The 12425-nt window shown below is 42.3% G+C and overlaps 1 protein-coding gene across 1 annotated transcript in view; it reads right to left on the minus strand.

The window, feature by feature from the left end:
- The window catches only part of HCN4 (hyperpolarization activated cyclic nucleotide gated potassium channel 4), a 104159-nt gene that overhangs the window by 89659 nt on the left and 2075 nt on the right, over positions 1-12425 (minus strand). The window lies entirely within an intron of this gene.

Below are 12425 nucleotides of genomic sequence, written 5' to 3' on the forward strand. Positions count from 1 at the left end.
TACGAATAAAGCTGAAGCACACCATTTAAATTGCACTAAAACTACTCGCAGTGTTAGCTGGCTGCCTAGAAAAGCTAGTAGCTGGTTCTGTCAACAGCCACGGATTTTGAATGGTCAGGGTAGTTTATATTAATACAAAACTACATTATTTGTAATATCATCCCCTCTGCTTTCTGAGCTAACCAGGACCATACATTTTTTTTCCTTTGAAAAACAAGTTTTCAAAGAGCTTGTGAAGAATTCTCTCCCCTCTTCTTGTGATCAGCTGTTGGAAAGCTATGCTCCACTTTGAACCATTACAACCAGAAGTATAGCCAACCATCTGCCTTCTTCCCTAACTGGACTGCAGATCTTAGTGTCCTAGTTTGGGGCAGGCACAAGTTTTCATTTACCTGTCCTTATTTGAAAGAGGTGCTTTTTTTTCCTGAAGAAACCTCAGCCACAAGGATGTGTACAGAAAGCAGGGCCTAAAGCTTATTTGTGGGCCAAACTGAGGAAACGTGAATGACTAACGTCAAGGCATCTTGTTCAGCTCTTTCACAGCTTGTCTCTATACATCTTATCGAAGAAGACTGCAAAGAAATGCTGATGGCCTGCCATTACCAAGAACATGTGTGTGTGATGATTACACTAGAGGAAGTGTTTAAGAACAGCTCAGCCTTGTGAAAATAATACCCTCTAACAGCTGCCAAGTCCCAGAGGGGTTACATCTCCCAGCTCCCCAAGTCGTGCATGACTTCAATACATCAGTGTCTCCAATAGCTATGCTCATGGATAGGCATTGTCTTTCATCTCTAAGGACAAGCCAACACCTCTGTCATTTCCTATTCACCACGGGGTGCTCTGCCCTGCAAAGAGGGTTGTGCTGACTGGGGGACTGAGCTTTTGAGAAATTTCGCCGTGGATTTTTTTTTTCCCCTGCTTTTAAATTTCAGCTATGGGAAACAGAGGACTGGAAAGATATCTGAGGTGTTTTATGGTGGGAGATAATGGTGGTCTGGACGAGGGAATCACCATCCTGTGGTACCAGGGAGAGTGCTCTTTGTACAGATGTTTGACATGCTCAGCTCTGTTTTACACTTCTCACATACACATCATTCATGAGGTACTGTATTATTAGATGCACCCCCAATGTTATGTATTAATTTCGAAAGCAGACTCATTCACACACACAATAACACATCCACCCACATGCAGTAATGGGTAGACAGACACAGAGCCATCCAGCAGCCAATTATTTGGGGTGGGAACAGCTTGCATTAGCTCATGATGAAGCTTAGCCTTAATTCTACTGAGCTAGAGAGGCTGGGAGCTGTGCGTTGCTCTCCTGACTGACTGCGGATCTCAGAGCAGGGCAGATGATGTCAAGGCAAATCTTTTTTTGTCTGCAGTGCAGGTTTTGCTGTGTGAATTTACTTGCAGATGAGGCTTCCAGATCCCCTGTTCAAAAGCAGGAGCCCTAGGCCACACCCACATCAGCCACCATTACCCTAAATTCTTGTTTGTACCGCAAAAGGAGCACACAACCAGCAGAACCGCCCTTGTTTGGAAGTCTATGCTTTGGCCCAACTTTCAATCAATGTATGTAGACAACAAGACGACAGAGGAATTCACCCTAGGATCAGGAGCAGATGAGAGAGGAGTGCCTGTGGTGCAGAGACACAGCAGGGGAACACAAGTCATAACGGGAGTACACCGAGAGAAGCTCTGAACGATGCAACCTTACATGAGGTTTTGCAAAACTGAGGACCAGAAACTCTCCAAATGCAGTCAGGGTTGAGCTCAATAGTCATTGCCAAATCTGGAGTTTGATTTAAGTACGTCTTCGACCCAGGCATTTGTTCCAATTCCCAACTGTGGAACAAGCCTAGTTGCTCTCTAACAATAGCACATACAGTTTATCACCTTAACCATGGCTGGCATGAGCTGAAGTACACTTGTGTTTGCACTAAAAGCTAAGAGTCACAACAGATTATCAGAAAGATTCAACAGTTGGTGAGCTTAGAGCATGTTTTCTAAAGGTGCCACGCCACAGAAAAGGAGAGACATCTTGCTAGTTCCTACGCCAGACCTTTTGTTCAGGAGCATTTGCTAAAGTCAAGAAGCTGCATATTCCCAAAGCAAAGGGTATCACGGCTTGGATGAGGAAAAGATGGAACATTTTCTTTTTAGAGCATCTCCAAACCCCATGCAGGAGCTGCATAGTTCTCATTTACGGACACAAAAGGTAAAATTCATGTCTCCATCCCTGTGCAGCCTTTTTTCCTATCTTTCTCTAGCCTAGTTCTAAATGTGCCATGCAATATAGCACCATATGTGGAAATGTACAGGTGTTGGTAACCAGTTTTCTTACTAAGACAAAGGAACAGGTTATTCAGAAATCACAGTACGTGGATCTACTCATTTTTGTGGTCCTAACAAAAGACGGAGAAGAAATGTAACCGAATCTTCAGCAGTAAAGGATAATCATGAAGAAATTCTCATAAGACCGCCTTGTAGATTTTAACCATATCCTTGTTGATATCTACTCTGTCATCTTCTGTTACATTAAAATATTTGAGAGTTCTACAGCATCTTCCATGGCCCCTGGCAATACTATCACCCCCTTTTCAAAGCTGGAGAAATGAAGCCACAGAGTATTCTGTTCAGGATGGCTCACAGGGCCAATACTAGGTGCCTGACCTGCGTTCCAGTTTGTCCTTCTATCCGTTATACGTTGCTTATGATTCAAAGTGTATCCTACACCTAAATGAGCTTAGGAGAATGATACAAATGGTTTGTGTAGGCATCAAGGAGGACAGACCATGATCTGTACTCTAGACTGGTCCTTTCTCCTGCACTCCCCACAATTCACAGAAAACCAGGGATGGAAAAAAATATTCCTCATGTTATTAATAGAAGTAGAACTTGTGCACACATTAGTGCTTTAAAGCAAAAGGGGAAAGATCACGTATCAAGAATTTGTGCTTAATGATAGTGGGTTTGCTATTGTTAAAAAAGCTGCATAGAGTCAATCATCGTTATCATTTCCGTTATCACTTTGACTGTTGGGAGAGCTAGTCCAAATCCTGACACTGCCAGCAAGCGTCACCTTTGCACTGCCTCACTATGCCTAACGCAACTTCTGCCTCTCTGCAGAGGCAAGATGTCACCGCGCTCACCCAGCCCACGCCCTTTCACTCTGCACCGTCCCTCCAGCCCAGTCACTAACGTGGCCAGAGGTGAGAGAACACACAGAGCAGCGCTGGATAACGAGGGGCCTCCACTTCCTCCCGTCCCCCGGAGATACCCACGTAGGCAGGCACACACACAACTCCTTTGCAGATGAGACATTGCACCGGGTAACAATGATGTTAGCGCGGTGATGAGTTAGCACCTTGCCCTGAAATCACGTGGGAAGCAATGGCTGGGAGGAAGGGACTTAATGTGGAGTCCCCGAGTCTTTGGAATGCAGCTGTTATCTCCAGCACAAGCTTCAGAGCGCTGATAACTTTGCAAGACATTTCTTTCCCACAGCCAGGCAAATCCAAATGCACTTCACTAGGTTTTCCATCCCCCAAACATGCAGGGGGTGGAACTGAGCATCAGACTGTAACAGTGCTCAACAGCTCCGACCAGGAAAACTGAATCCCATAAGAGTTACTCAGCATACAGTCTCACTGGAGCTGTGTACAGGGATGAGGAGCTACTCAGTGTACAGCTACTGATTTCCTGGCAGTCACAAGAACCCTGAGCACAGCTGTGAAAATTAAAAAAAAAAAAAAAAAAGGAGTTATAGCTTCTACACGAGAGTCAGCTGGCAACCTGCAGCACCTCTCCTGCCTCTAAGCTCTTTAACAATAGATGCATAAACGCAGACAACCTCTCCATCCAAAGAGGCAGAGATTTAAATCCTTAATTAGCACATTTGGACGAGTCACCACAAATGAGATTAGCTTTTCTGTATCGCTGGGGAAGCAATTGTGCCCCTATAATGACCAAGTGGCAGGCCCTCAAGCTGACCTTGGAATTCCCCTTTGGATGCTCATCTGCTTTGCTCTCACCAGCACCGTCTTCCCCTGCTGCAGGCAGCATCTCTTCAGGAGTTAACAGACTGGTTTTACTACAGTCTGGTGCAATACTAGACACAGGGTGACCATATTTGATGTCAGCCACTGTGAATATACTGCATGGAATGAATGATTTCAATTTGTAAAGGGACTTCCCAGGTAGCAAACCATTCAAAGCGGAAAAAGGGCAGAAAAAGGTCTCTACAATAGCACCTTGTTAGCCCAGCACACATCTGCTCTCTCTTCTCTGTTTCTGGAGTCCTAACTGCTTTGTCTGCTGACAAACCCCTGGGTTTAGTGCTGTCAGCACTGCAGATCTGTAGAGCTGCACAGAGCCAAGCTGCATTCTCATCTGCCTTCTGCTCCACCAAAAAAATTTGCCCACTTAAGCGAGCATACCTGAGCAGTTCTTATTGTGTGTCATATATAAGGCAGCTTTGATTTGGAGACCCCAGGATGAACTTGCAGTGCCGCTTGGTCAAGAAACCTTGTCCTGACTTGTACGCTGAAAAGCAACTGTTTTACAACCGTCTCACTAAGAAATGCTCAGATAATGTGAGAATGAGCACTGTGCTCAGTGCTCACAGTGTGAGCACTGTGAGCAGAAGTGCTAGAGGAAGAGGTTATCTAAACATTTCAGAACAGAACTTAAATCGGCCCTATTCACCATAATAACTCTGACTCTTCTGCAACACAGAGCAAGTAAATCTCATGAAATTATAGGTCACTGGACTCCAAAAAGGTAACGATGTCACCAGCCAGGTGCTGCTTGATTTGAAAGATGGTTGTGGATACTACACCTGTATCACCAGTGACAGGAACGCATGTGGTACACTGAGAACCAATAAAAGAGGAGAAGAGGACATCGATCACTCCACACGGAAATTAGCCCATGCTGTGTTACAAACCAGGGATGGGACAGAGGAGTATTTGTCAGAGTTGGTGATTTTCTTAATCCTTCCTCTTGGCCCTGAGTTCTGGAAGTAGTCTCACCCCTCCGCACACAGGACCTTCTTCAGCCATAGGCCACATGGCATAAATACTTAGGAGTGAAACGTTATGCTCTCACTAGCCACTTCCCTGTGGGCTGGCCTTTCCCTTACACTCATCAGTGAAAATGGATTTTTTTTGAAGTTCTCAAAGTCAGAAAAGGAGTTGGCACCTTTCTTTTTGAGTGACATTCATCTGTAGGTAAATTGATTTAATAGCTTGTTAGAGTGCCAATTAGAACCAACAATAACTCAATTGACCTATAACTGCCTTGGCACCAACACAGCTTTCAAAAATAAGAGAAAGGAAGAAATCTATGCTCTGGCAGAGATGAGAGCTTAGATAGTTGGTTTCAAGAGCAAACTGAGGGATTCATGGGCTCGCTAATGAGATGCTCATAACACATCAGAAACAAAGACAAATTTCAATGATTTCAAGCTAAAATGACACTATGTTATCTCCAGACAAAGATCACTCTTTTATCTGTATAATAAATGGGTTTCAGTGCAGCAGCAGTGACTCTACAGTAGGAAAAACTGAGTGCAAAGAGAGCACTAGCACGGTTACCTAACCAGAGTAATAGTGAATTGAAAACTCAAGTTTACCTGCTTATGATAGTACAGAAAAATCCTACACTGATTCAGTGTGTGCCTACCGATAAACACCTTTAGAACACACATTTTTCCCTCAAATAAAATCTATTTCACACTAAGGTAGTGGAGATATTGCTTCTATACAAATTCATAATTTTAAATGCTTAGCTCCAAGGATTGAGATATTTCATGTTTAAAAAATAAAAAATGGGTAGAGTTTGTCTAAACATTGCTGGGCTGGGAGTGTCCAAGGATGAAAAGAGGGATAATGTGGAAGAGGTTTAAATTACTAGGCAAAATGATCCATTCTTAAATCAGGAAGGAAAGCAGGGACTGAGAAAACTGAGGTTGTTTGAAGAGTCAAAAGGACAATAGCAACTAAGAATAGAGAGAAGGAGAGGAAACTATTCTGGGGACACCCACCCAGAAAAAAACCTGAAGGCTAAGATCGGAGACTGACAAGGGAGGGAACTGGACCGAGTTAAGTGCCAAGCGCAACATACTGCAATAGAGCATGGACTGGGAGAGGAGATGAGGCATTACTAAAAACTAAGGTGAGGTGGAAAACAGTGTTAACCTGGGTGTTGGGACCTAGGACTGGCTGGAGAAGAAACCTGCCATGAGAAGCCCAGAAAATGGAGATAGGACTGCTGGGATAAGAAACAGAAACTTGAAGTGAGCGATGGGGAAAACAGCAGGTTGGAGAGAGTGGGGCAGAAGGCATCATGCTTAGGTACTAGGGAGAAAAGAAGCTGAGAGTTTGTAATAAGCAGAGTACATTTCCCTTCCAAGCCTGAAGAGTAACCCAAGAATGTGGTACATCATTGTTCTTTTGCTGTAACTACCTGCTACGGCCATTGCTTAATTCAGAGCAGAGGGCAGTGCAGCATATCCTCAAAAAGATCCATATCTGCTAATGAACCCAGAGATACTATCATGATGAGGATGGGGATTGATTTGTTTTTCAAAACCTTAACAACTGTACAAAACCACTATATTAAAAATTAGACTGCAAAGTCAAAAGCTCGGGTTATGAAATAGCAGGATGCAGGTTAGCCGTACATATATTTTATGTTACAGTCATTACATTATTCAAAACAGTTCTTCTCATAGAATTCATGTTTCATTCAAGATGAGAGGAAGGGCTTGAGGCAGATGTATGCAGAAAAGAGATTTTCTATAGGAGCTCATTTCTTGCACAATCTGGAAGGTTTGCAATACAAGAGATAAGGAACTGCAGAATGAGATGTGACGGCTAGGGCAGATGAGAGTCCCTCTCTGCCGAAAAGTTCCTGCAGAGGTGTTAGGCAAATCACTCAATCCAAAACTGTAATTAGAGTAATATTCTTAGGTGATGACTGAAGAGAACACTATGTCATTGTTTACAGCTATGATTTTTTTTTTTCTGTAACAACAGATAAACTAACAAACATCAGAGGCTTGGGAAGAGGGTGTGTGGGATCGGCATGCCTATTTCTCAGTCTGGCTCCTCACCAAGTAAGTCTAAGAAATGGTCCAAATCAGAATGTCCCAATCCTCTTAAAGCATCCATTGCTCTTAAAACAGGTAGTCATTACCTCTGTGCCCTTTTCTTGTGGGTCACAGTGATGTCTGATTCTTTACTAAGCACACACAGAAGCAGAGCTCTGAACATAAGGTGTGCTGTGTAATGCTACGTACTCTGCAAAACAGGTCCTCAAATTGACTACACCAACTTAATGAATGTTTTTGACCTTAATCTCTCTGAGCCTCTGCCACATCACTATAAACCGGTGATGATAATACCAGTTTCCTAGCCAAGGTGTCAGGAAGCAAAATGAACATCTATTGCTACTATAGTTGAATATTTTATAAGTGCCAAAGAAAAAAAAGGCCATGAGGAAATTCACCTGTTTTTCCAGAATAGGATCTGAATAAGATACAATAAATACGGTATACTATCTTATAAGAAGAGATAAAGAAAATATTAAACAGTTTTTCACAAGGAAACCATCCCTATGTGCACTGAATGAGGCATGGGCTTCTGTGGAAGAGATAACGGGTTCATCTGTTGGCAGATTCATACAAAGGGCCTGAATTAAATTTATGCAGAAAATCTTAATCATAGCACTTCCTTAAAACTCAATGATTGCTTTAGTATTTATTTATACTCTTCCATCTCATTTTCTACACCAGAACATACATGAAAATACCATAATATTATATGATAATAGTCTTAAAACATATTATGGTGATACACTGAGGTGCTTCTTTTACTGAGGCCTTCCTGTTTTCAAATGCCGCCTTTTGTAGCACCTCAGCATGCCTCAAACAAAAAACTATATCCCCACATTGATTGTTTAGTGAGGGATTTTTATGCTCTGCCTCATTACATGTGAACTAGGACATGAAGCATGTGATGACTTGCCCATGGACATGGGAAGTATGGCTGCACTAGCTTGGTCCCCTCAGTTCATGGTCACAAAACCATGTTTCTTCTCCTGCAGCCTGGTTCACACCCCACTGAAGACAACAGAAAGCCAATCCATGCTGTTCAGCGGGATTTGGATTATCCCTTATATTATTCCTGTTTGGATCCCCTCGTTCTGCTCCAGCAAAACTGCCCTGAGAACTGACAGGAACGTTATCTGCAGTAAAGACTGCTCCAGCAAAACTGCCCTGGGAACTGACAGGAACGTTATCTGCAGTAAAGACAGCAAGATCTGACATCAGGAAAGCATCTCCTGTTCCTCAGCTGGCAGTGTCCCCACAATATTTTGAGGCAACTGCCATCCACATGAACAAGAAAAGCAGTTAGCCAAGTCTATGAGCTGCCGACCAATACACTGTGCCTGATTTGCACTTTGTGTTTGTTTCTAATGACAGGCACAGGTTCTGCTACTAATAAAACTGTTTCCCTGACTATTCGCTCTAAGCAGAGATTTCACTGAACCAGAATTTCAATTTGCTGTACATAAGGCTCACACAATGGGTAGTTTTCATTTTACTTTGGTATGAGCAGTGGGCAAGTCACAAGATGAGAGTTAGCCATTGTGGGCAGCTTCTGAATGTGGATCGGCATGAAGCAAGGCCAGCAAAGAAGCAGCATTCTGGGCAGCAGATAAAGAAAAGGGCATTATTGTCTGAGAGCAGGGAGAGCAACATCCACCTAAGTGACCTGCCAAAGTCAGTGAGCAGTGCTGTATGCCTCACAAATTGTTTACCCTTCTAACAAAATAGCAAAAAGCTTATGAAAGAAAACACAGTCTGCACAGACAGCACTCCGTTAGGCACTCTGGAAATCAGTTCTACTTAGGAGAGTGGAAAAGGTAAACATGCATCCTTCTCATTTTTGCTCAATCCCACCAGTGCTATTGGGTTCAGTACTGTAATTAGTAAATCCCCCTGATTCCCCCTGAGAAGGTGGTCGGAATGACACTGCTCAGAGGTCTGGAGCAGCATGAAGGGGAGTAAATGATTTTGTTCTTCAGGAATTCCCCTACCTTGTACATCACACCTGAGCATCTACTTCTTTTGGTGCCAGAGTAATCTCCCCAGATTCCCAAGCAGAGAGGGACTCTGGCAGAGGAAACAAATGAAAAAGAGGATCTGTTTGCAGACAAATATTACAAGTAAGGGAGAACAGTGAAAAGAAAAATTCTAAAATCTGAAAATGGGACTGCTACTGAATGGAATATTTTCCATTGTTTTCAAAGCGGCAGCAGCTTCTCTTCTCTGTGAAGAAGTTAATAGATTACTGGGCAGTGAATAATATGCAGTTCTATTTACATCCACTGTTTGGACTATTTTGGTCCTTCAGATAGTGTATCTGTTCTCAGGCCTTTCTAAAAGCAGCATGCTACACTTTTTTGCAAGCAATTCTGGATAGCAGCTACAACCAATATGCTTCAGTCAGCTACAAACTAGATAGATCATTGTTTGTCTGAAATTTTTTTATTAAACCAATTGTACTGGATCAATGCTTCCTCTAAGCAAGAAAATGCAATTCTATCTACCCAGTGAAAAAGCTTTCAAAGTCACAGATAAATCTTGATCTAGGAAATACAGTTTGGCTCTGCACCGATGTGCGATCAACCACAGATGCAAATAAACTCAAGCTGCTAGCACATACATCTGCACCTCAGAATAGGAACCAGTATTCTTATTTTCATTAGAAATTGCTAAGACACCTTTAAAGTGCTTCTAGAACTAGTCCACTGTATTAGTCGTGAGTACTCAGGAGCACTGATTTTGGTTTTTATAAAGGTCATTTGGTGTCTTTTCCCCTCACAATGGACTAAAAGCAGAAACCAACAGAGCCTTAATCTATATTAATTTGTTTTACTCTCGGAGGGTCATAGATTTGCCACTGGAATTAGCCATATTAGATGCCAAAATGATAATTTAATGAGACTATGATGAAAGCCTCTGTTCTATTCTAAAACAGGAACTCCTCTCACGTTGTGCGAAGGAGAAGTAACTCCATGAAGTCAGAGGAATTACACCAATGTCATTTCGCAGCAGAATCAAGCTCCAGTAAAGAGAAGCATTCTCTTCAAAACTTCCCATCTCAAGCTGTACTGAGACAGGAGTCATGAGGTCTGGAGCTCTACCAAAATGCCTGGAGATGCAACTCACTCTCAGAGGAGAAACTGGTTTCTCCAAAAAGACAGAAAAGAAATCTGGGTCTTAATATTTATTAACTTGAAACTTTTACACCAAATGCTGCTGCACAGCTTTGGTGACAGCAAAAAGCAGGATAATGGAGACTCATGCCTCTTACAAGATCCTAACAGTCCAGAATCCGCACCCATCTGTAACAAGGAGCAATCACGCATTGCACTGCGTAATTTCCGAAGCAGAAAATAAGAGTCCTTTCGGTCAAGGATAGAGCTTTTGCAAATATTTTGATAATATCTGCTCTTCGGTGCATTATGCTGCATTTCAGAGGTCAAAAAATGTTATTCATATTCATGTGAGTTGTTTCCAAGACAGATGCTTTAGTGGCGTTCAGAGAAGGAGGGAATACAAAACCCGAACAGAATCCGGGAAAGCTCCTACTCTTCTCCTTCAAGGCAGCCATTGTTCATAGGTCATTTTTCATGGAAGCCCACGCATTTTCTCTACGTGGGAGTCATATTCAGACAAATATGCTGCAAGCGACCTAGAAAGAGGGGTGAACAAAGTTCCCCAGAAAACGTACATACCACTATACAGTAGTGCATCCAGCTCCTCTGGCCTCTTCAGATGTCTCTGGACAGTCAATACCACTGCCCCATCTGATGTTGATTAGGGAAAAAGCACCTATTTGTGTGCTAGGCTTCTAGCATCAATTTAGAAGAAACACAAAGCAGCAAGATATCAGCCTACCTGGCATCTGACCCCAAGCAGAGAGTGCCTTGCACCAGGGCACAGATATCCAACTCACTGTGCTTTCTCTGCACAAATGCAAAGCTATGTCAGGGGAGTATTTTATTAATAATACTAACGAGTCATACATGCATTCATATATATCTACATACATATGAACGTCTGAGTGTTAGCAGACTCGGTGTGATCATCAGGCTTGGGAGAGTCTAGCTTGCCTGCATGTTTCATTCCTTTGTGTAAGGCTAGGAGTGGCCCTATAGCCAAGTACCTCAGAAATAAAAACTTACCTCATCATTTACTGTGCCTTTTTAAGGAATACGCAGTGGTTTGCTAGGAATCTTAAAAAAATAAACTCTTCAGACCATCTCACCTTGGGCAAGGTGGTTACCTCAGCTATTGCTACAATCCTCTTACTGAAGTTTGCTAGTCTGGTTCTATGCTGAAAATGTAGTCATAAAGACGGAAGGGAATAAATCCACTATACAGATACATAAAAGATATGCGAACTGAACGCTACTTTTGCATAAAACCAAACACAATCCAGATACTAAATCCAAAATTCCTTGAGGCTGCAACACACAGAGAACCCCTTGCTAGAATAACCCCAGAAAGCACAGTAGTTTGATTTTAACTCCAGACTTGGGGCAAATAATACAAAGATCTACAGCCATGAGTATGAAATTGGTTTTGTTCTTTTTAAAGCTAATCACTCTCACATTTCACTGTGTTTGTGAGGTTTACTTGATCAGTCACAACTGGGAGGCAATGTTATACTCTCTTCAATCTGGGTTTGAATAAGATTGTACTTGCAAGGACTACGTATCACGATGTAGCTACTGGAAACCCTCATATGCTCGGTCAGCTGTGCACTTGGGACACTTGAATGCCCTGAATTTAAACAACAGTGCAGCCTTCCAATTCATATAGCCTTCTAATAACATTTGTTAATCCAAGCAAATATCAAGGAATCTGTTCAGTGCCAGTGCTGAATCTTCTAAGCGTGTGGACTGCTTGCTAAATCTCTAAAAGGTAGTGTCAAGAGGTTTCTGTCGTTTCTGTCTTTGGGCACCCAAATCCACCCTGGCACTCCTTCCTGCAATTATCTTGCTAACTGTATTTTAGGGAATAATGCAGGGTTTCTTGAAGAGTCCAAGAATTCAATAAAAATCATGTACTTTGATAGATATGTGTTTGAATAATGTTCTTCTACTGCATGCTTTTAAACATGAGACGTAAGCCAGTTGTAATTAAAGTTGAAGCAATAAACCTTAGCCATTGATTGCACTAAGTAATTAATTATTGATTGCAGTACTTTGCATACATATTGCAGAGGACAATTCACCTGTGCAGTAGACAATATTTTACTCAGAAATATCCAAACACAACCCCTCTGCTACACAGAACTACAGAAAAATTGGCTCTAGGGTTTACGAGTTAATTTCCG

Source organism: Larus michahellis, chromosome 9 (genome assembly GCF_964199755.1).
Source record: "Larus michahellis chromosome 9, bLarMic1.1, whole genome shotgun sequence".
Classification (NCBI taxonomy): Eukaryota; Metazoa; Chordata; class Aves; order Charadriiformes; family Laridae; genus Larus; species Larus michahellis.